The sequence below is a fragment of the Diceros bicornis genome, chromosome 2, assembly GCF_020826845.1.
Source record: "Diceros bicornis minor isolate mBicDic1 chromosome 2, mDicBic1.mat.cur, whole genome shotgun sequence".
NCBI classification, from domain to species: Eukaryota; Metazoa; Chordata; class Mammalia; order Perissodactyla; family Rhinocerotidae; genus Diceros; species Diceros bicornis.
This window is the reverse complement of record NC_080741.1, coordinates 39259341-39282461: the sequence shown is the minus strand read 5'-3', so window position 1 is coordinate 39282461 and position 23121 is coordinate 39259341. Positions and strand designations below refer to the sequence as shown.

The following is a 23121-nucleotide window of genomic DNA, read 5'->3' as shown; positions in this document are numbered from 1 at the left end:
ATGAGAACTGAAAGACAAAACTAATTTGCTGTTATTCAAAATGAGGATATCACTCAGGAGTGAGAATTAGGAGATGGGTCTGGGTCTCATTGTTCCAGTTTTTAGACTCAGTCTCTGTGGTCTTAAATGACTGACAATATTTTTAGTCTCCATTTCCTTATCTGCATCTACCTTTTCACATGGTTGCTGTTAAATTGATGGTGTTATAACAGCCCTTTGCAGGGTAACATTGTTTCAAAAGTAACAAAACCCCTTTACTTCGCAAAAGGCAGCACTTTTCCCTTTTTGCTGAGTCTATCCAACTTGTTTGTGTTAAGTGTTTTTCCTCCTCTTATGACTTGCTATGGAAATCTAGATCAACATTTTTTTAGAGGAGAAAAAAGGGTGAGAAAACAATCTCTTTCAGGGCACAATTTCAACTAAAATAAATATATCATGGATTGTTATAAAATAGTACAGAAAGCAGTTAAGGGAGAATTTCGCAGTAACAAGAATTGAGAATCACAGGGTAGATTTAGCTTAATAATGTTAATGTATTCTCCCTGTCTGCTGAGGTTTCTATAAATAACACACAGGCACAAGGCACATCCTTCATGATTAGTTTCTCCTTCTTGACTTAGTTCATCAAGCGGTGCCATCAGCCTCTTTTGAAAGTCATTGCTCTTGATTAGGAGAAATGAGCTGGTTCTCTCTCAGGGGCTCACAGACCTGGCAATAAGGCAGGAGAGGAAGACTTTGCCAGGCTCCTGAGTGTCTGTAGAGCAGGTGGGGTGCTCCTTGTGAGATGAATAGGGGCCCAGATTCCCCAATGTGAAATAGAGCCACAGCTGTCATTTGAAACCTGAAATGGGGGCTTCTGGAAAGGAAGATGGCCATCTTGAAGCCAGTCTTCTCTCTGGTCTCGTCTGTATATGTGTGTGTGTGTGCCTATGCACAGACTCTGCGTATGAGTAGGTGAGACTTGCTCACATTCCTAAATCAGATGATAATCTCCTACCCCAGGCGTCGGCTTAGCTTCCCACATTCCTCTAGTGCACTTGCATATGTGCAGTCAGAAGCAGCCTGAACCATGCTAAAGGAAGGTGAGGGCTAGCTCTAATTAAAAGTTTCCAATCCGAGTAGGAAGATGGAAGAAGGAGAAAGTCTGGTGCCTGAATTTAAGATTCATGGACTGTATTATGCAGGAAACAGGTCAGGAATGCTTCAACTAAATTGATACTGGTCTTTGAGGTGGGCCAAGGACTATTTCTATTCTCTACTTTGTTCTGAAGTCAGGCAGAGCCAACAATTCAAAGAAATAATAGCACAGGAAGTGAAACAAGAGAGAGGATGGATGGCAGTATATTACAGAGGAGAGGGCCCACCCTTCCTTCTTTGCAATGATTCACTGGGAGATTTAATTATGCTCATTTGGCACATTTGCAAGATAATATTTTTATACTGGAAGCGTTTGAGCATAACTTTCACAAGGAAAAAAAATCTGTTACTTAATGTAATTTCAATTTAAATGTGTTGATGTTTTATTAAAAGGAAGAAAAAAAAAAGGAGAGGAGAACAAGGAGAAAGAGAAGAAAATTCAGGGGCTGCAGCTTCTGGCTTCTACATTTCTTAGGAAAATGTAAAAAAGAAATTTCTGGTCTTAGTTATTTGCTTTTTTCATTATAGAATTTTTTGAAAGCTATAACTGGTCTATGTCCCTACTTCCTATTGTGGGCACGGTTTCTGCATATGCAATTGAATCATTAATAAGAATTTCACACTTCTAATGAGCACCCGCTGTCTTCTTTGGGTCAGTACATTTTTAAAAGAACATTAATCACATATGCCAAATTACTATCTGGTCAGATATATTGCTTTAAAAAAAACTTTTTATTTTAAACTAATTTTAGACTTACAGAAAAGTTCCAGGAATAGTACAGAGAGATCCTGTATATCCCTCACCCAGCTACTCCTAATGTTAACATCCTGCATAACCAGAGTACAGTGATCAAAACCAGGAAATTAACTTTTATACAATACTAGTAACTAAATTACAGAGCTTAATTCAAATAAACAAAACTTCTAGAAATAATAAAAAAAAGAAATATCCCAAATTTTTAAAATGATGTAAATAGCAACAGATCAATTACAGTGGCTGAGATTTAGTAAATTGGAAGAAAGATCAGAAGAAATTATGCAGACTGTATTGTGGACAAAGCAAAAGGTAACAATACAGATGAGAGGGGAAGAGATAAGAATTCCATGAGTGCATCTAACAGACATTTCATTGGAATCCCAAATGTGGATGAGAAAGAGAAATGAGAAAAGACAACATTTACAGAAAAAGTAGCTGAGAATTTTCCAGAAGTGTTGAAAGACAACAAAGCCCAAATATAATAAAAAAAAAAATCAATACCTAGTTACATTTTATTGAAATGGTAAAACAAAACAAGGACAAAGACAATATATTGACAGGAGGCAAAGAAATAAGACAGACTACCTTCAAAGGAAGGACTAACTGACCGATTTCTCAATAGTGACTATAAAAATCAGAAAACAAGGTCTATCTCCAAAATGCTGAAACAAAATAATTGAAACCTAAATTTCTATACCCAGAAAAAATATACTGCGTGAATGGAAGTCAAATATAAACATTTACAGCAAACAAAGATTGAGGGAATTTGTTACTAGCAGACTCTTACAAAAAGAAATTCTAAAGGATGAATTTCAAGTAGAAGAAAAATAAGCACAGATGTAAGGTCTGAAAAGCCAGAAGGAATTAAAAGCAGAGAAAGAGGAAAATATGTGGACAGATGTAACTGAACATAAAATACATAAAATAATAATACTGAAGTCTAGTGGGGATCACAAATAAAAAAATACAGTAGACTTGGAGCCAGCCCAGTGGCATAGCAGTTGGGTTCGTGCACTCCACTTTCATGGCCCAGGGTTTGCCAGTTTGGATCCTTGGCGCGGACCTGCTCACTGCTCGTCAAGCCATGCTGGGGTGGCATCCCACATAGAAGAACTAGGCGGACCTATAACTAGGATATGCAACTCTGTACTGGGACTTTGGGGAGAAAAAAAATATATAGTAAACTAAAATTCCCAGAAAAGAAAATAACATATGAGTTAGGAGGTGAGTAAATGGTGTTATCCTTTTAACATCCTTTTACTTTCTGATGGGATGATAAAGCTTTTTGACTCTCTTTAGATTTTGGATTCCCTACTTCATTCCATACATGAAAATCAATTCCAGGTTAACGAAAGCCATGTATGTGAAAGGCTTTTACAAAAGAATACAGAAGAAAGTCTTTGTGGCGTTAAGATGCAGTAGGATTTTTTTTAAAACAAGACACTGAAAGCTCTAATCATGAATGTAAAATGATAAATTTAACTATATAATATTTGAGACCTATTTTTCCAAAGATACTGTGAAAAGAGCAAAAAGACAAGCCACAGAATGGGAGAAGGTATTTGCTGTACAAATAGTTGAGGAAGGACAAATATCCAGAATATCTATAGAACTTCTATGGATCAATGAGAAAAAGGCAGGCCATAAAATAGAAAAAAAGATCAAAAACTTGAAGAATCATTTCAACAAAGAAGAAACCTAAATGCCAAGAAACTAATAAAAGGTGCCCATCTTATTTTTAGTCAGGAAAAAATCACAATGGAATACCACTGCATACTCACTAGAACATATAAAATAACAAAAACTGAAGATACCAAGTATTGATGAGGATGTGGAACACTGGAACTAGCATACAGCATAAATGCATGCCTCTACTTTGGAAATGTTAGACAATTTTTACATACTTATACTCTCTAACCCAACAATTCCACTGTTAGATACATACAGAAATGTGTACATATGTACACCAAAATACATGTACAAGAATGTCCATAGAAGTTTCCTTTGAAATAGGCAAAAACTGGAAACAACCCAAATATCCATCAAAAGTAAAATGGATCAATGAATTGTGACATGTTTATGAAATGAAATTCTGTACGACAATGAAAATAAATTGATGTTTCTTCCCAATGACATGAATACATCTTGCATTCATAATGTTGACCAAGAAAACAAAATATGCTATGAAAGAATAAAAGCAATATGATTCCATTTTTGTAAATTTCAAAGACAAGCAAAACAGAAGTGTATTGTTTATAGATGTATACACAGGCAGTAAAAATATTTTTAAAAAGCAAGTAAATAATTGGTATAAACTCACTATTATGGTTACCTCTGGGAGGTGAGTAGCAAGTAGCAAAGCATAGTTAGGGGACTTTCAATACCAGTAATATTCTCATTCTTGACTTGGGTGGTAGTTTTTTTGCTTTGACATTATTTATTCAACTTATATGTTCATTTTATGCACTTTTATGTGTATTTTCTTTTTTTGTGAGGAAGATCGGCGCTGAGCTAACATCTGCCAATCCTCCTCTTTTTGCCAAGGAAGACCGGCCCTGGGCTAACATCCATGCCCATCTTCCTCCACTTTATATGGGACGCCGCCACCACTGGCCCGATAAGTGGTGCGTCAGTGCACGCCCGGGCTCCGAAGCGGCGAACCCCGGGCCGCCACAGTGGAGCACGTGCATTTAACTGCTTGCGCCACCAGGCCGGCCCCTGTGTATTTTCTTTTTAAAAAAAATGAGATAAAACTAGTTCACATAGCTAGTTCACATTTAAAGTGATTGCTCATAATTGGTACCCAATAATGATAACTATAATAATATAATAATATTTCTATTTCTAGTTGGTGGCAAATATAAGTGAACGCAAAGATCAGTTGTTCTTAGAAACTCTGCAAACAAATCCTAACTCAAATGGGAATAATGGGATACTGGTGCCTACATTGCTGCATTGTAGGAAGGATTAAATGAGACAATGTGAAGAGGTTCCTTGATACTAGAAGACATTTCGAATTTGGAAGCAGAATTTAATAAAGGAATTATTTTCAAAAGTGTAAATAAGGTGAAGAGAAATCAGGAGGAAAAATGCAAAAGTACGGGGCTAGAAAGTGCTGAATAGTGAGAAAGTGGTTGCGGGAACTAGAATGAGGGATGTGTGGAGAGGGCCAGCTGATAGGGTGGTAGCCTCTGAGTGAGAGACCCAGCTAGTCCACCTGCCGAGCAGAGTAATAAGTACCCTGGCCACATTCTCCTCTCTCCCTTCAGTTTCCTATGTGTGCTCCTCATTGGCAGGATTCAAATTGAAATGAAATGGCAAAGGAGCCTCCAGGGACACAGAATAGTGTGAAGATGAAGAGTGGACAGTGGCTGGAGAGGATTTCATAAGATCACCAATACAGTAAGGTCCTGAACACGGTGCTTGTCATGTAGTAAACACTCAATAAGCAGTAGCTATTATTATCTGTTGAGTTTGCTGTTTTCATTATTATTTCGTGTCATTGTATAGAAGGAAAAAGAGTAAAAAATTAGGGCATCATAATTCTCTTCCCTTCCCTTGAGATGTCTAAAAAATTCTCAAACTCGATTGAAGACTGCATTGAAGTAATAACTTCTCTGGGAACTCTTCCGTTGTGTACAAGGCAGGATGAGGAGTGCCTCCTCCATTGTTCTATCACACATATCAGATGGATCCCCTGGGCACAGTGCACTGTAATTACATTTCAAGTCTATGCCTCCTCTGTAATCTGTGACTTCCTCAAGATCAGGTTGACTCATTATCACTTCTTAGTGCAGAAAAAGTCTCCTGGTCTGTCCAAGTGCCAGCGCCCCTGAGGGTGGTAGACATTTGCCATCACTGGCAGAGGCCCAGGACAATGATTGCTCTGTTGGAGGTGAGCAAGGTGGAGGAGGCTTCGGGTAAAGTAGAGAAAAGTCACCATCAGCACCCCATAGTGGAAAATATCAGAACTTTGTGTCCATAGGGTGAGATAGAGTGGGAGGTGGTGAGGAATGTATACTTTTGAAAAATTCTTCCTATGTGATCGAGGTCTGTATATCTAAGGGGCAATGTGATCTATTGTCCATCTTGGAATTGTTGCCATAGTGCCTAATATACTATCATTGCTTTTTATTGAATTAAATCTCTGCCAGATGTTATTTCTTTGTGCATCATTCACACTTTCAGGTTTTTGAAATACATAGGCAGAAACCTTTACAAAGTATGTCTTGTTTGAAGTCTTTAATACATCGCTGTTTCTTTTTCTGCAACATACATGTTTTTAATGCATTAATTTAAACTTCTCTCATAAAGTTGACATGAATTTTCCCTTTATTATCTAAATTCAGAGCTAGAATAATTCAATCATAGCCCTCTCATTACTCGAAGTTTGACTGCTTCTATGCAGCTGTTTTTAAAGCATCCATAGAAAGCAATACATTGAAAATGATGCCAGAGATGGAAAGACACAATTTATTGAAAAAAGAATAGTGCATCTTTCTATTTTATAAATATTTATCTATCTATCTGCATATCTATTTTCATTTCATACATACAGAGTCACTGTAAAGGCACTCGAAGTATATGCTAATGTATAAATGGTGGTTATTTCCATCTGGTTACTAACATCTACTTTCTTTCTTTTTTTTTAACCTATGTTTTTTAGGTGGAAAAAATGCAATAAAATTTCATTTTTAAACTGTGACTTGCTTGTAATGTCTGCTATAGCATTTCTGAATGTCTGACGTTACAGAACAGGTGAAAACTAATACAGCAAAAACAAAGACTGATTGTCAACCTAAGTCTAGAATGTTGAGGAAAAATACCATTTGGTATTAAACTATCTTCCCACGAAAATATAAGAAAGGTACATCAAGATTTCTGTTTGTTTAGAGTTTAAGATCGGCATGAGTCAGAAAACTGAGAAAACCTCACTCCGTTACAAAGGAATAGATTTTTGGAGTTAACAAAATATTGTTCCTTCTTTCCCTTGCTCATTTGTGCCTTCCTCTTCTTTTTATTCTTCAATCATTGTGAGACAGCCAATCTCAAGAAACAAACTATATAATGCACCGTTCACAGAGGATTATAATTTCTCATATTTTTCATTGGATCAGAGTTTCAGAGAAACAAACGAGAGGAGAAGAAGGCCCCTCAACCCCAAAAAGTAAAATGGTTGTATGTTAGGTGCTGTGCACATCAATTTGTTCTTTAATTCTAGATATGTGCTGTACGTTCTGAGCGCACAGACTGGGAATTGAGCCAATGGGAGAGGATGTCTCCTCTATGTTGCAAATATGAAGCCTAAAAAAAGCCCTCATTTAAGTATTAATTTTTAAAACATTCCACAATATATCTAAAAATGACTGCAGAACGATGGATATGACTCATGATTCTAAAGACACAGACATTTTAATTAAAATGATTAACTGTAAGAGCCAGGATAAAATTTTAGACTCTGAAAATTCAGTATTACTATGCTGACAGTAGCCTCTGACATTGGACTGGCTCAAGTCTCTTGATCTTCCACTTCCAAGCTGGGTTGCTCTGAGCAAGTGACCTTGTACACTGTATCTCAGATTCCCAATGTGTAAAGTGTGGACAATTACAATACCTTCATTGTACACTTATAGTGATGATTATATGAGTTAATAGATATTAAGTCCTCAGTGTATAGTTAGCATTTGGTAAACTACTATTATTATTATTCTCAACAGGTGGAAAATAGACAATGTTCTCCAAGGAAAGATTGGCCTGAAATACAAATGGAGATAAATAATATAAAGGAAAATATTTAAAACCAAAAATGCAGGAGCTTTCTTTTAAACTTTATTTTGACTTAATAGAGAATCAAATGGACATCAGTTAAAAGTGAATGAATGACATGCCAGTTAAAACTGGGAGATTTTTTTTTGTAGAACACAGGAAAAAAAGACGGAGAGAATCAATCAATGACAGAAAATAATAGCTATGATAGATAGAGAACAGAAATCCAACCTATGGAAAACTAGAGTTATTGAACAAGAGATATATATGGAAGGATCAGAAAATTATTCAAAAATAAAATTGAAAAAATTTCTCAGTTGAAGAAAAATGTGTGAAGGATGAAAAGGTTCACCAAGCACGAGAAAAATTACTGAAAAAGAGACTCACATCTAGAATAAGATGAGTAAAATGCTTGGTTTATAGAGTTTAAAAAGAATCATTCTACATTCATGCAGAACATTGGAAAAGGATTTAAAATGACTTAGACTTCTGCTCTGCGACACTGATTGGGAAGAGATTTGGAAACACTTAAAGAGTTCTTTTGCAGGTGTGGGCATTGGTGATGGAATAATTTTAAACTGAGTCAAATTATCTTTCAAACACTAAAGCAATAGAAAGCATTCACAAGAGCATAATATTGCCTAACTATATTATTAATTCGTCATATTAAAAAAATCTTAATGCCAGTGGGCGAGGAGATGAAAAATATCTACAATTAGGGTAGATGTAACAGAAAGGGCTTAGTGGGTAAGTATCAAAACTACCTTTGAAAGATTCAGGTCCAGATAACTGATGAAAATATGATAATTTCAATCAATAATTAATACTGATAACTTTCTATTTGACAGTCACTGGTATTAAAAATAGAGATATAACAGGGAGCAAAACTGAAAACAAAGTAAACATGAAACATTAATTATATGTCATAAAAAAATAAATGAATAAAATAACTTATACTAAAAACTCCAGATTATACCCACAAGGACTTAGAGCAGTATGACAAGATATCTTAATATATGGACGAATACTAAGGAAAGTTTTTGTGTGATATTGCTAATTAGAGAATAATCAGAAAAATAAATAATTTTAAACAAATTTAGCCACTAATAGGATTACAAATAGGGTCAATTTCCTTCAAATCTTTAGAAAACATAAATGTAAATATAGTAGAGGCCATATTAAAGTAACAGACAACTATAACCATGGCAAAACATAAAATGCAAGAATCAAAAACTAGAGTAATGGAAGACAAAATACAAATTATAACAATAAATGTAAATGGTTTAATAAAACAATAAACATTTCCTATTGAAATAAAAAGAAACCAACAAACTAAAGATACTAAAGGAAAAATAACTGAATGCAATTTTGTGCCTAGATAAGATCATGTAAGTGACATTAGTGGAAAACCTGGTGAAATTCAAATAAAATTTGATGTTTAGTTAATAGAGTTGCACCAATTATATTTTTTCTGGTTTTGATAACTGTACTGTGGTCATGTAAGGTATTAACATTAGAAGCTGGGTGAAGGATATATAGAGACTCTATACAATTTTTGCAAACTTTCTGTATGTCTAAAATTTTTTAAAAACAAAAAAGTTAAACAATAAAATAAAACCCAACTATATATTACTTAAAAAAATCAGACCAAATCTAAAATGCTATATAAAGGAGGCTTTCAGTTTGACAAGGGTTACTGAATCACAGCCTTCACTGCATTCTGTTTAAATTATTTTTAAAACAGGAGAAAAGTGAACATCCATAAGAAAGTTAAGAAGTAAGACTATCAACTTATATGTTGGTTTTCACAAATATAAATTGCAATGGAAAAAAAGTTATGGAAGTGGAAATTTTATATTTACAGAGATATAAAAGATATAGCCACCAATTGTAATATGTGGATCATACTTGGATCCTGATTTTTAAAATAAGTAAAAGATGGTGACATTTAGGAGATAATTACAACTGCATAATAACTGGGTATTTGATGATATTAAGGAGTTACTATTAGGTCTAGGTCTGATAATAGTATTGAGCTTATATTAACAACAACAATATAAGAAGGCCTTACTTTTAGAGATCCAAACTAAAATATTTATGGATGAAATAGAAAAAAATCATTCTGGCTATATGGAAAACTGAACTTACATAGAATTTTCCCTTTTCTTCCCTCTTGTTAAAAACACAAAAATGCTGGGCAACATCCTATGAAATTCACTGAAGGAACTACTAAAAGATTTACTTTAATTTCAAAGAAATAGAACTCAGATGGAAGGAGTGGAGTGTGAGAAGCAATAGAGAACAGATAAATTAGTCACCATGTTGGCAAATCTAAAGAATACTGGACTGCTGCTGCTGCTGCTGCTGCTGCTGCTGCTGATGATGATGATGACTAATTTGGGGACATTTACAAAGAAAGCAGAACAAAAATACTATATGAAAAAATTACAGAAAGAGAAGTGATCGCAATTGGAGTGCTCCAAGTTCCTGTATGGCTTGGAGGGATAATAAAGATATTAATTAACAAGGGATTTTAGGTTTGGACTTAAAGTCACATGTGAACTTTAAAAGTGTAAAGGTAACACAAAATAATAAAAGTGTAATTTACAACTTCAAGACCACTAGAGGAAAACAGAGGGAAATAAACAAAATAAAGCAATCCAAGTAGGAGGAGAAAAATAAGTCAAGAAAGAAATAAGCATAAAAGTATGGCAAATAGAAAACTTAAAATATCATGGTATAAATCACTCCAAATATGTCTATCAACTAGATATTGTTGTGTAGCACTGCCCCAGAACAATGGCTTAAAACAACCACCATTGGTTGTTTGGTACCTGATTCTGCAGGTGGGCAGTGTAGGCCAGACTCAGCTGGCAGTACTTTTGGTCTTGGTCCAGCTCGCTGTTGCATCTGTGTAAGCTGAGGGCTGGCAGGTGACTATTCTGGGGTCTGGGCTGGTTGTCACTTGGTGTGTCTTGGCTCTCCACCACATTGTTTCTCATATTCTAGCAGGTAAATCGTGCTTGATCACATGGCAGAGCCAGATTTCAAAGAAGGTGAGTGAAAACATGCTGGGCCTATTGAGGCTTAGGCTCGGAACTGGTGCACCAAAACTCCTACTGCATTCTATGTGTCACAGCAAGTCACAAGACCAGCCCAGACTGAAGGGGTAAGGAAATAGACTCTCTCTTTCTTCACGGTAGAAGGGACATAGACACATTGCAAGGAGCCTGAACATGGAGGAGGAGAATTATTTGGGGATAGTCCTTGAAGTAAATATAACTGGATAAAACTTTCCCATTTGAAGTTAAAGATCTGTAGATTGTAAATTTTAAAACAGGCAGCTTCTTTTTTTTGGTGAGGAAGATTGGCCCTGAGCTAACATCTGTGCCAATCCTCCTTTATTTTGTATGTGGGATGCTGCCACAGCATGGCTTGATGTGCAGTGTGTAGGTCTGCACCCAGGATCTGAACTGGCGAACCCCGGGCTGCTGAAGCAGAGCGCACAAACTTAACCACTAGGCCACCAGGCTGGCCCTAACAGTCAGATTCTTAAAATACATAAGAGACCAAATTAAGTTAGGATTAAACATAAAAGATTAAAACATGATGGGAAATGACAAGCAATGCAAAGAATTACTAATCAAAAAAGCTGTTGAGAAAAAAAGTCTTTAAGATAGAAAGAATTTTAAGGATATGAGGGAGACATTTAATCATAAAAGGAAAAATTCACCAGAAATACATTATAATTTTGAATCCATATGCACCTAACATTATAAAATCAAAATATATAATGTAAAAATTAATAGATTTAATTAACTGATAATTAAACTGACAGAAAAATTTAAATGACTATTAGCAGAATTAAAAACAGAAAATATACCTTCTGAAATAGTAGAGATGGTAAGAGCAAAGTAAATAAATCCCCAACTAAAAGAGTCAGAATTCAGAGGAGGCTTGAAATGAACAAGACAGCAGAAGTAAAGCAAAGTATATCTGTTATAACACATGTAAATAAGTTCCTCTTTCTTGTTAAATGGCACACACTCTTAATTGGTTAAAAGCAAAATTGAATTATATCCTGAGCGCTATAAATAGACCTAAAACACGGTGGAACAGTAAGGTAAAAATTAAAGGTATAAGAAGAGGTTTGTCAACAAACGTGTAAAAATAGCATTACATAGTATTGAACTTCCTGGATTATTGATGCGTTGAATAACTTTGCATAAAATTATACTCAGAAACATAACCAAAGTGGGAAGTTTTAGAAGACTATTCTGTTGTTGACAAATGATGTAATAAAAACAGCAACATAGAGCTCAAGAATATAAATTATGATATACATACCTTCATTTATGTGTAATACCCACATGCTCTGCAGATGCCAGTATAACCTGCAGTCAGTGAAGTCACTGTTTGTTAGAGACTAAGTACTCTGACTAACTTAGTACCTTAGGGTACTTTTACATCCCCAGCTCAAACCCTGGAGGCTTGGAATCGCCTCACACTGCCTGGATGAGGGTACCATGTGGAGCATGGTCACTGAGGAATTCAACCGCGGTGATTGGGAGAAGGCCATGAACGAGCACAAGACCGTCAAGAACATGTCTAAAGAGTGAGCTCCAGCTTCTCCCCGCCTGAAAAGGAGGAATGACTGGGCCAGCGACTTTGCTGTCCTGCTGCACCGCGGTGGTGCTCACGAATGTGGCTGACCCAGCCTGCTGGTTCCGCTGGCCAGCGGCCATCTCGATCTCTGCAGTTTGCTCTAGCTACAGTTTCTTTAGGCAGCTCTTTGTCCTTCCTCAGCCCAGATTTTGATGTAGGCTGGTTGACATCCTTTTTATCTCCCCAACTTTAGTGTGATCTTTTAGAAAAATAAATATTAACGTTAAAAATGCAAAAAAAATAAAGTGTGAAGGGGTCAAAAGGTGCCAATTTCCAGTTTCTTAAAATAAATAAGTCATGGAGATGTAATGTACTGCGTGGTGACCACAGTTAATAATACTGTATTGCATATCAAAAGTTGCTAAGAGAGATTTTAAAGATTCAAGTAGCAACCATCCCCCACTTACCCTATTATGACATATGACAGCCCAAATCTTCGCAAGAAAAAGCTTTTTTGCAACTATATATGGTGATAGATGTTGACTAGACTTACTGTGGTGACCATTTTGCAATATTTACCAATATCCAATCATTACATTGTACACCTGAAACTAGTATAATGTTATATGTCAATTATACCTCAATTAAAAAGAACAGACTAAGTACTTTTAGTGTGATAATTGAGCAGAAGAGAACAGACTTGCCAATTTAGGCTGGGAGATATCTGGTGGGACTGAGACAATAACTTAATCATAAATTTCAACAATAATGCATATTCCAGAGCTGATGATGCATCATTCACTTCTGTTCAACTTTTGAGAAAGGTTATTTCTGTTTTGTGGCAAGGATCATTCTAAATGAGTGCTTCTTAACTGAGTCAGTTTTGCCCTCCAGGGGATATTTGGCAATGTCTGGAGTCATTTTTGGCTGTCATATGCCATAATAGGGTAAGTGGGGGTGATTGCTACTTGCATCTAGTGGGTAGAGGCCAGGGATGCTGCTAAACATCCTACTGTGCACAGGACAGCCCCTCACAACAAAGAATTATCTGGCCCCAATGTCAATAGTGTGAAGCTGGAGAAACCCTGATCTAAACCAATGTACTTAAAAGTCCTGGTACAAACTGGAATCGAATAGGATTTTGTATCAGGTGGTGGTACTGAGTGAGGGACTCACTATGTGTTTTCACCAACTTCAGGGACTTTTGAAAACAGATATCAAGCGACCTGTTCATGAAAAATGAATTTCCTCTTTGAAAACTACTCAATATATTCTATTTGCCTATTCTATCCAAGTGTGAAAGAACTTAAGAGAGTTTTGATCAAAGAGTATGAACCTTCAAAATTGAATTTCAGTCAGGTAGAGAGAAAAGTCTTAATAACATCTACTAGCAGTTTCCACTCGCAAATACGCTTTTAGAAACCATGTGTTCATTCATCTATTCAGTATTTATGTTTCAAATTTCTACTGTGTGCACGGCCACATCTTTTGATGATAGAGATGATTAAGCTGAGACCTTTTCCCTCAGCTGAGTGAGAATTGGGGGAAATAAGGAAGTAAATGGTGGCTGGGTCACTAAGCTAATCTCAAACACTTTTTAAACGGGAGATCAACCTGCAGTACGAGGCTGAACTAAGCACACCATTAAGGACCTACCCAGCTTGTATAGCCAAATATTGAGAATTCAAACCTGGGGAAAGAAAGTCATGCATATATTAAGCATTTTCTTAATATTGCCTATCACAGAAAGGCTCCAATTTTAGTCTTACAGTAACTCAACGATATAGCTGTTATTAATCCATTTACAAATGAGGAACTTGAGACCCAAAGATTTCGAGTCTCCTGTCCTTTGTTCACAGAATTTGGGTGGTGGTGCTGGGATTTGAACCCAGGTGTAGGGATTTGAATGCCAGAGTCAGTGATTTGCCTGCTACACCAACGTCCAACATGATCCGCTCAGAAAGGAGCACCTTTCTTCATACTTGCGCACCTGCTGCTTCACTTTTCTTTTGGTTTTCTGAATTTTTAATATAATACGCCTATGTGTAGATTTTTTTGTGTTTTTCCTGCTTGGTGTTCTCTGAGCTTCCTGGATCTATGGTTTGGTGTCTGTCATTAATTTTGGAAAATTCATGGCCATCATTATTTCAAATATATCTTCTCTGTTGTTTGTTTCTTCTCCTTCTGGTATTCCAGTTATGCATACGTTACGCTTTTTTTGTTCTCAGATGTTCTAGTCTGGTGTTTTTTGTTGTTGTTGTTTTAAATACTTATTTCTCTTTGCATTTCAGTTTGGGAATTTTCTATTGACATATATTTAAGATTCTTGATTCTTACCTTGTGTTCAGTCGACTGATGAGCCAATCAAAGGCATTCTTAATTTCTGTTACAGTGTTTTTGATTTCTAACACTTCCTTGTAATTCTTTCTTAGAGTTTCTCTCCCTCCAATACATTACCCACTGTTTTTGCATGTTGTGTACTTTTCCCATTATTGTTCTTATATTAATCATAGTGATTTAAAATTTTCTGTATGGTAATTCCAAAATCTGTGTGGTACCTGAGTCTGGTTCGGATGCTTGCTTTATCTCTTCGAACTCTGCTTTTTCTTGCCTATAAGAATTTTTTTGTTGAAAGTTGAACATGATTGTGATATTGTGATTTATAATAAGAAATAAGTATTTTGGTCTTCATCCTGGCTCCTGGTCAGAGCTTTAAAACCTATGGAATTTCCTAAGCAATGAAAGCACTAGGAACACCTGTTTTTGTAACGTTGGTCTTTGACTCCAGCTTCTGATGCAGAGCTCCTAAATCCCTTGGAATTTCCTGGAGCGTCTTTTGTTCTAATGAAGAAACTTTTGGGAAGTCTTGGCTAACTTCAGAATGAGGCTGGTCACCAGAAAGACCAAGCCATGATTAGAAGTTGGAACTTGCAGCCCCACTCCCCATCCTCAAGAGAAGAGAGAAAGGCTTTTGGCAACTTGCAGGACATTTGGTCTTGACCAAAGCATCCATGAGCATATTTGGTCCACACCAAATGGCTTTGGACAGGACCAAATATCAAGGGCCTTTTGTCATAGATCCAATGTCTCCATGGACATTTTGGACAGGACCAAATATAACCAGGTATCAAGAACATTGTGGCGTGGACCAAATGTCTTATGAACGTTTTGGACAGACCGAATGTCTGCTAACCAGGCTGGAGATTAAGTTAATAATTGATCATGCCTGTGTGATGAAGCCTCCATAAAAATCCCTGACTATGGGGCTTGGAGAGCTTCTGGGTTGGTGAATGTACTGGAAGGTGGCATGCCTAGAGAAGGCCCCTTCCTGCATATCTTGCCCTATGCATCTCTTCTATCTGGCTGTTCCTGAGTTGTATCCTTTTATAATAAACCACTAAACATGTTTCCCTGAGTTCTGTGAGCCATTCTAGCAAATTATCAAACCCAAAAAGGGGGCGAAGGGGATCCTGATTTATAGCTGGTCAGTCAGAAGTAGCAATGACTACCTGGGATTTGTGATTGGCATCTGAAGTGGAGGTAGTCTTGTGGAACTGAGCCCTCGACCTGTGGAATCTGATGGTAACTCTAGGTAGATAGTGTCAGACCTGAATTAAATTGTAGGACACCTGGCTGGTGTTGGAGAATTGTTTGGTGTGGGAAAAAACCCACATGTTTGGTGGTCAGAAGTATTGCGAGTGGAGTTGAGGCAACAGTGAGTTTTTTTCTTTCCGTGGTGTATCGGGTAATAGGGAGTGAAGAAAATAGGTAGTGTGTTAATCTGGCTAGGAGTTGGCTGTTTTTAATGTTTCCTATAACTGTTGGTGCCAGAAGCTTCAGTTTCCTCTTGTGTCCTTGTTTTTGTCTCCCCCGTTGTCTTTGAGTCTCCCTAACTCTTAAATAGAATCTGTGTTTTCAGCTCCCTCAGCTGTAATCCATTGTTATTTTACTCAATCTCTGTTGATGTGTTGGTAAGGTACAGGGAGGGGAAGCATTCTATAATCTTATGATTAAATCTCAGTCTTTTAGTGAGTCTATGTCCCTGGACCATGACCTTCACAAATGTATCTCAGTTTTTTTACTTCCCTTAGGTGAGACAGGAAGGCTCCCAGGTCCTGGAGTTGGATAATTGCTTCTTCCTCAGGTCACGTAAAGATCTGGTAGTCTTTTCCATTGGAGAGTTGACCTTTGTTATGGAGAATACTGTCTGCATATTTCAAAATATTAACTTTTCTCCTTCCTCTGCCAGAAACATCAGGAAATTTTTCTTGACTCTGTCATAAGAAATTGGTGGTGCCCCTAGAAGCAAATCTATGAAAATTAAGATTAGATACACTGGAGTTTTCACTTTTAAGCTTGTCTGCATTCAATCTCCAGCAATTTGTCAAAATGACTATTTAAGCTTTCCTATCAGTTTCTGGCTCTTGAGATTTCTGATCCACATAAACTGAATTTGGCTGTGATTCTGTTTCAGCTGACATTCTCTGCATTTGCCTATCTTTCCAGATTTCAGGGTGGTGCTTTGTCCTATGACTTCAATTCTTTGATGGGTCTGAGGAAAGTCATTTATTTTCAGTTAGTTCAGCTTTTTTCTTGTTCTAAGGAGAGAAGTGTGATTTCCAAGCTCTTTACATGTTGGAACTGAAACTTGAAGCTGCCTCTTACTTTCAAAGTACTTTTCACTTGAGATGACTAAAAGAAATAAATACTCATTCTTGGCTTCCTCATTGATTTAGTTCAAAACATACTGTCTTTGGTTGATAGAATTAATAAGCTATAGTCTTTTTCAAAATTGGAACTTTTGTCATTTTTTTCATCAATACAGTTTGATCTACTTTAAAACATGGTTGTATTATAATTTTTTTTTTAATCTTAAAGAAAGAACATTAGAGAAGTCAATTTACTTTGAAAGGCAAAAAAAAAAAAAAAAAAAAAAAAAAGCATTCAGCAGTGTTTTACTAACTAGAGAGGAGATTTGACCATCCAGTGAATTAGTTAGTTATATTTGAATGTGACAGAGACAATTTTAGAAGCTTCATTTGTTCACTCTTTGAGTACAATAATGTATGATGGAACAGTCATTTTCTTTGTGAATGATTAGTAGCCTGAAATATATTAAGAAATACATCCATCTCAATGTTCATTATGTTCTCTGAACATAATTTATAGGCTTGGAAAATGTTGAATAAGTCACTATTTTTGCAGCATTTTTTGTGCTTTCTATTTTAGTGAATTTCCAATCATATATCATAAAATGATAGACCTGGAAGAATCTCACAGCTTAATTTCCCAAACTTCATCATATTACAGAAGAGAAAACTGGAACCAAGGTAAGCTACCTGATATACCCTCCTCCCTAAATAGATTAAGGATTGGAACCCAGTTTCCTGCCTCCCAACTTGATACACCACTCCATGCAAAGTACTCTTAGGAGCTCACAGTAAAGAATCTCTTCTTCCCGTCACAAATCAATAATCATTGAGTGTGCATGTGAAACTGGCAAAACCTACCAGAAGTGGTGAGAGGTCTCTATTTTTTTTGTAAATTTCATGAAAAATTCAAATTTTTTCTTGAATGGGTTTTTAGTGGTTGAAATAGTCAAGAACAGTCTCTGACTATTGGAATAAAATCACTTTAAACAAAACTTTACAAAGGACAAATAAATATTGTACTCAGGATTTGTACATTTTAATATCATCCTTAAATAACAAATACTAATTGCTGGGCCTAGTCTGGCATATTTTTAATTCAACAAAGAGGGGGAAAAATTAAATAGATCAAGCCGTTGCTTAAATGGAGCACATCAGTAGTTGAACAACCAAAGTTACTTTAACCACGTTTATATTTCCTCACAATTGGGCTATCTATGGGCCAACTGGTTGTCTCGAATTTTATAAAACTTAAATAATAGAGAATTAATTCATAATGGGCTCATCTTGTTTATCATTAAAATAAAGCTAAATTTTACTTTAAGTGCATTATGTCATGGCAAGTATTTCAGGACAATCTTTTAGAGTGTCTGGGTTTCTAGGTTATTTGGAGTCAGGACATAGGCCAAGGCCAAGGGCATCAAGGCTAAACCACTATGATTAAAGAAGGACTCAATTTCAGAAACGGAGTGGTAAGAATGAGGAGCAAGGTAGGAGCATCCAAATGCAGTTCCTTTAGGATCCCAGGAGAGCTGCAACACGTTGTCAACACAATCTTGTTCCAATAAAGAAGGACTATTCACCATGAATCAGGGTAGAAGAGAAAGTAGGGTTGTCAACAGAGAAGGTGCCTGAGGCTTTGAATATATATATCTCACAAAATTGTTCATCCTGCCTTCACTTTCACCAGATTCATAATTGTTTCCTGGGTGTAGAGCTATTCTACTGCCCACAGAATTTTTATACATCATTCACCCATCATCCATGAATTGACTTAATTGCTAATTTCTGAAATTCTCCCTTTAGAGATTCATTTATTTGGCTTTATGCAAATCCCATTACCAGTTATGCATACATTAGCATGAATAATTATAGCATCTTGATTAAGACGGATTAAACTTTCCATTCATCAAAGAGAGAGGCAGATACTCTGGATATATTATTTTTTCTTTTACTTTACCTTTTAAATAGTGACTATAGAAAGCTAACTATTAGATAAGATTTTCTCAAAGCCCAATGGCTAGATTGTCGGGATGGTGAGGGGGAGAATAAACAAAGTAGAGGCTCCATTGTCTAGAAAGGTCTATTAGTTTGTTAGAAAGATAATTTCGTGAATCTTAAATATTTTCATTTTGTTTTTTATTTTAAACATTTTTAAGCCTTATAATCACCCATAGAAATATTCTATAATTCTACTTTTAGGTAACTTTAAGTTTTCCAGGCTTAATGATTGGGTTCTGTTTGCAAAGTACACATAAGTCCCAAATATCTGTATCTTTTTATTATTTGTTATCTCTCACCTATTATGTAGCCTTCTCCTCAGGTATCTTTTAAGACTCTAGACTTATGTAGTCATAAAGTTGATTGAGTGTTGGATTCAACTAGAGTTTTAGTTTCACCATGAGAGGTAGATGGAGAGAAAGGGGACCAAGGAACCTGAGGATATATGTATCAGTCAGATTCAACTAGAGGAGCAGAACTGGTATGATACATACCATCATATATACGATATAATATGTATACAATATATATAATATATATTACATAATTTATGTTATATATATGTATTACAAGGAATTGGTTCATGTGATTGTGAGGTCTGGATAAGTCTAAAATCCATAGGGCAGGCTGTCTGGAAGGGAAGGTCATGGGCAGGCTGGAACCCATAGCACAAGCTGAAGCTGTTGTCCACAGAAAAGAAAGTAAGATTTCAAAGGATAGAGCCCCATGGGCATGGTCTGAAGCTGTTGTCCAAAGGTAGAATTTCTTCTAGACCTTGGAGAAGTATCAGTCTGCCTTTAAAGGCTTTCCAACTGATTCAGTCAGACTCATTCATCTTATCCAGGATAATATACCTTATTTAAATTAACTGATTAGGGACTTTAATTACATCTGCACAATTTCCACAGCAGCACCTGGGTTAGTATTTGATTAAATAACTGGGGACTAAGCTTAGCCGAACTGACATATCACAAAAATCATCAGTGTATGAAAGAGAGATGTCATGGGGATGGACCATAGGACTTTACATGCGTAACCCCGAAAGACATGACAATTTCTTTCCAGCATCTTCAACTTTTCTTCTCCTGGACTTTTTTCCTATTGACATTCCATTATTATCAAGTCTATTAATTAAAAAGAGTATCTCTCTTGCTTTACAGTACTCTCTTATTATCTTCTTCCTAATTTTTCCCCTTTATTTCATGTGCAACTTCTTTATAAAGTTGCCCACCTAACATCAATTGCTATATGAGCCTGTGCAAGCTCTAAAGTACTCTTACTTGTCATCACAGACACAGTCTTTCCTTAACAAAACTGATCATCCGCTCCTATTACCAGAAAACAAGTACAAAGGATCAGTTAGTCAATTCAGTAACCAAGGAGTCATCATAACATCTCCTTTCACTCCAACACCCCTCCCTGCATTTAATCAATCATCAAATTCTCTTGAATTTACCTATGTCACTGGTTTTATTTCCCTACTTTTACCCATCAGCAAATCAAGCTGTGGAAAAACAAATTAAGATTTTCAGTCCTCACAACAATTCATGCATTATATAGAGAACAAAAAAGGTCTGTAATTCAAAAAGTATAATAGTGAAATAGATTAGTTAGAACAAAGGAGTAATGTAAGTGCTAAAGTAGAATGGTTACATGAAAATAAGTACACTAGAAGGAAAGCCTTATAAAAATATATCCATACATTATCTTGTAAATCACTCCATAATATGTGTTTTCTGTTATCGTTATTTGAAATTATTAAAGATAAGCAATTTTGACTACATTGCATTCTTTATGTGAACTCTTTGAAAATATGCTTTCTCATAACAACAACCCATTATTGATAATGGCAAAAATATCGTAGGTAAACATAGGTCAGAATCTTGAGTTAAGCAAAGTCACCTGCCCTTGGTGCTTGCTGTTGATGAACTTTTATGTTTCACTATTTAGTTTTATTTTCTAAAAGTGTTTGTTAATGACATACTGTTGGTCATATCAAAACCTTGGTGAATAGATAACCTAGAGGAAGAATTCTTTAAAATTTCTGCCCATATTTCCTCATAGAACCGTTGTTCTTAAATATATACTTTGGAAAGACCCCTTCTTAATTTAAGAAAGGGTGATAAGAAATGGTACTTATTTGAGGCAATAGGAAATGCAGAAGGGGAAAAGGTATTTAACTTTGTGAAGCATCTTTTATATACCAGGACTCAACCAGGTTACCTCATACACGGCATTTAATTTTCACAAAGCCCTATGAAATAGAAGTTAGTAACATGCCCAGTTTACAAGTGAGGAACTCTAGTAATGAGAACTAGATTAATTGATTCTGTGTCCCCTTTTTCAGTTACTATTGCAGGCTATGAAACTACCCCAAACTTAGAAGCTTAAAACAACTATAACTTTGTACTGCCTCCCTCCTGAAGATCATTGCATGACCACAGATCAGAGAAATAGATTGAATAATAGATCCCCTCTACCTGTAGAATTTATATGTAACTGGTAAAACTAGGAAGGTGGAGAGATAGATGAGACTGGAAAACCTGTATAGAAATTCTCAAGGTTATAGGAAATCATGGAAAGCTATTGAGCATGGAGATAACAAGATGAGAGCTGTGTTTTAGAAAGAGAACACCAGAAGCAGTACTGAGGGAAGCCTGGAGGACGGAGACCAGTAGGAAGAAAAGCATTTAGGGAGTAGTTGTTGCCCAAACTGAAGAAAGAGTGAGGCATTGTGGATAAAAATACAACAGGGATTTTTGTGTAATAGTAATTGTGATAATAACATGTAAGTACAAACTGCCGGAAAAAGTCAGGCCTGTAACTTTGTTAATCCAAACGTAAAAGGTGGTATCACACCATTACTTAAGCAATGTGGATTTCTAGATTACTAGGCGTGTGAAAGGGACCTGAGATAGTAATATACAGATGGGATCACATGTGCATGTGGTTGCTTGAACACGTTACTTGAAAACACTGTGGATTGATAAAGAATATCTCATGATCACCAAATTGATCTTCTGATTTTAGGGATTTTCACCTGTCCCTTTGGAATGAGACTTTGATCTTTCTTCCTCAGCTTTTGGAACATCATTCACCCAAAGGTTTTACATATAAACCTCATTTTGGGATATGTACTGATAAAAGTTGTCTCATCTCTACACCAAGATTTTTCAACTTAAATAATGTGGTAGAGACTGCTAATGTTTGTGTATGTCTGTTCCATTGTCCTTTTGATCACGTGGCAGGATTTGGCTTTTCTACCCTCCTAGCATTTCTGTGGGATCTTCTGAAATTTCTGGCCAATGGATTATGGTCGGATGTGGAGAAGTGTTACTGGTGGGCTGGATTATTTAATTGCCAGTGAAAGATGCTCTCATGCTTTCTTCCTCCTACCACAGTGATCAGCAACATTCTTGGTGGAATATCCTTTAGCTTGGGTTCCTAAATAAGAATGTCCTGAAGTTAAGCCCCTGACTAAATCCATGGTGAATTTCTAGCAGAAGCAAGAAATAAAACCTTGTGTTAGAAGGCTCCAAGATTTAGAGTTTTTGTTACCATTGCATAATCTATCTTCTCCTGTTGGACACACTATGTATCAATTTCTTCTGACATTGATGGAGTAAGACATAATGGAACAGATTGATGAGCTGCATCAAGGTTCCCGGAGTTGCATAAGTAGAGATTTTATGAGAACGGAAATTATTAATTCCAGGTACAAACCAAAGTTTCCTCCCACTTCGCAAGGGGGCAATACTCTGAATGTGTCGTTATAAATGTGAATTGTCTATATGGTGTGTCTGTAGATGAAACTGTCAACTAATGTGTCCTTTGGATCATAAGCCTTCTTCCATAAGGCCTCACGTTTCTCAAAGTAATATATACATACATATATATATATATATATATGTTTTTTTTTTTTTTAATTTGACACAATGGTAGTGGGGATGCAGGGGAAGAGATAGATGTAAATATTCTTTCAAAGATAAAGTCAACAAATATTGGCAGATGAATGTAAATGAATAAATCATGGATGATTAACTGTAGTAATTAATTTAGGAAACTTAAAAACATAGCTGCAGGCATAAAACATACTAGTAGATGAATGCATTTTGAGAAGAATAAAGTGATTTGATTTTATTTGGGTATAATAATACTGGATTACGCTTAACTGAGTGTGCCAGCCACTGTTCTAAATGTTTTACA

General features: G+C 36.1%; 1 long non-coding RNA gene across 2 annotated transcripts in view; it reads left to right on the top strand.

Moving 5' to 3' along the window:
- The window catches only part of LOC131413863 (uncharacterized), a 215120-nt gene extending 192400 nt beyond the window's left edge, over positions 1-22720 (top strand). For both annotated transcript variants that reach the window (XR_009222042.1, XR_009222041.1), the window contains 2 exons: positions 17495-17595; positions 21946-22720. This is a non-coding gene — a long non-coding RNA (uncharacterized LOC131413863). The remainder of the gene's footprint in view (positions 1-17494; positions 17596-21945) is intronic.
- The last annotated feature ends 401 nt before the right edge of the window (positions 22721-23121 follow it).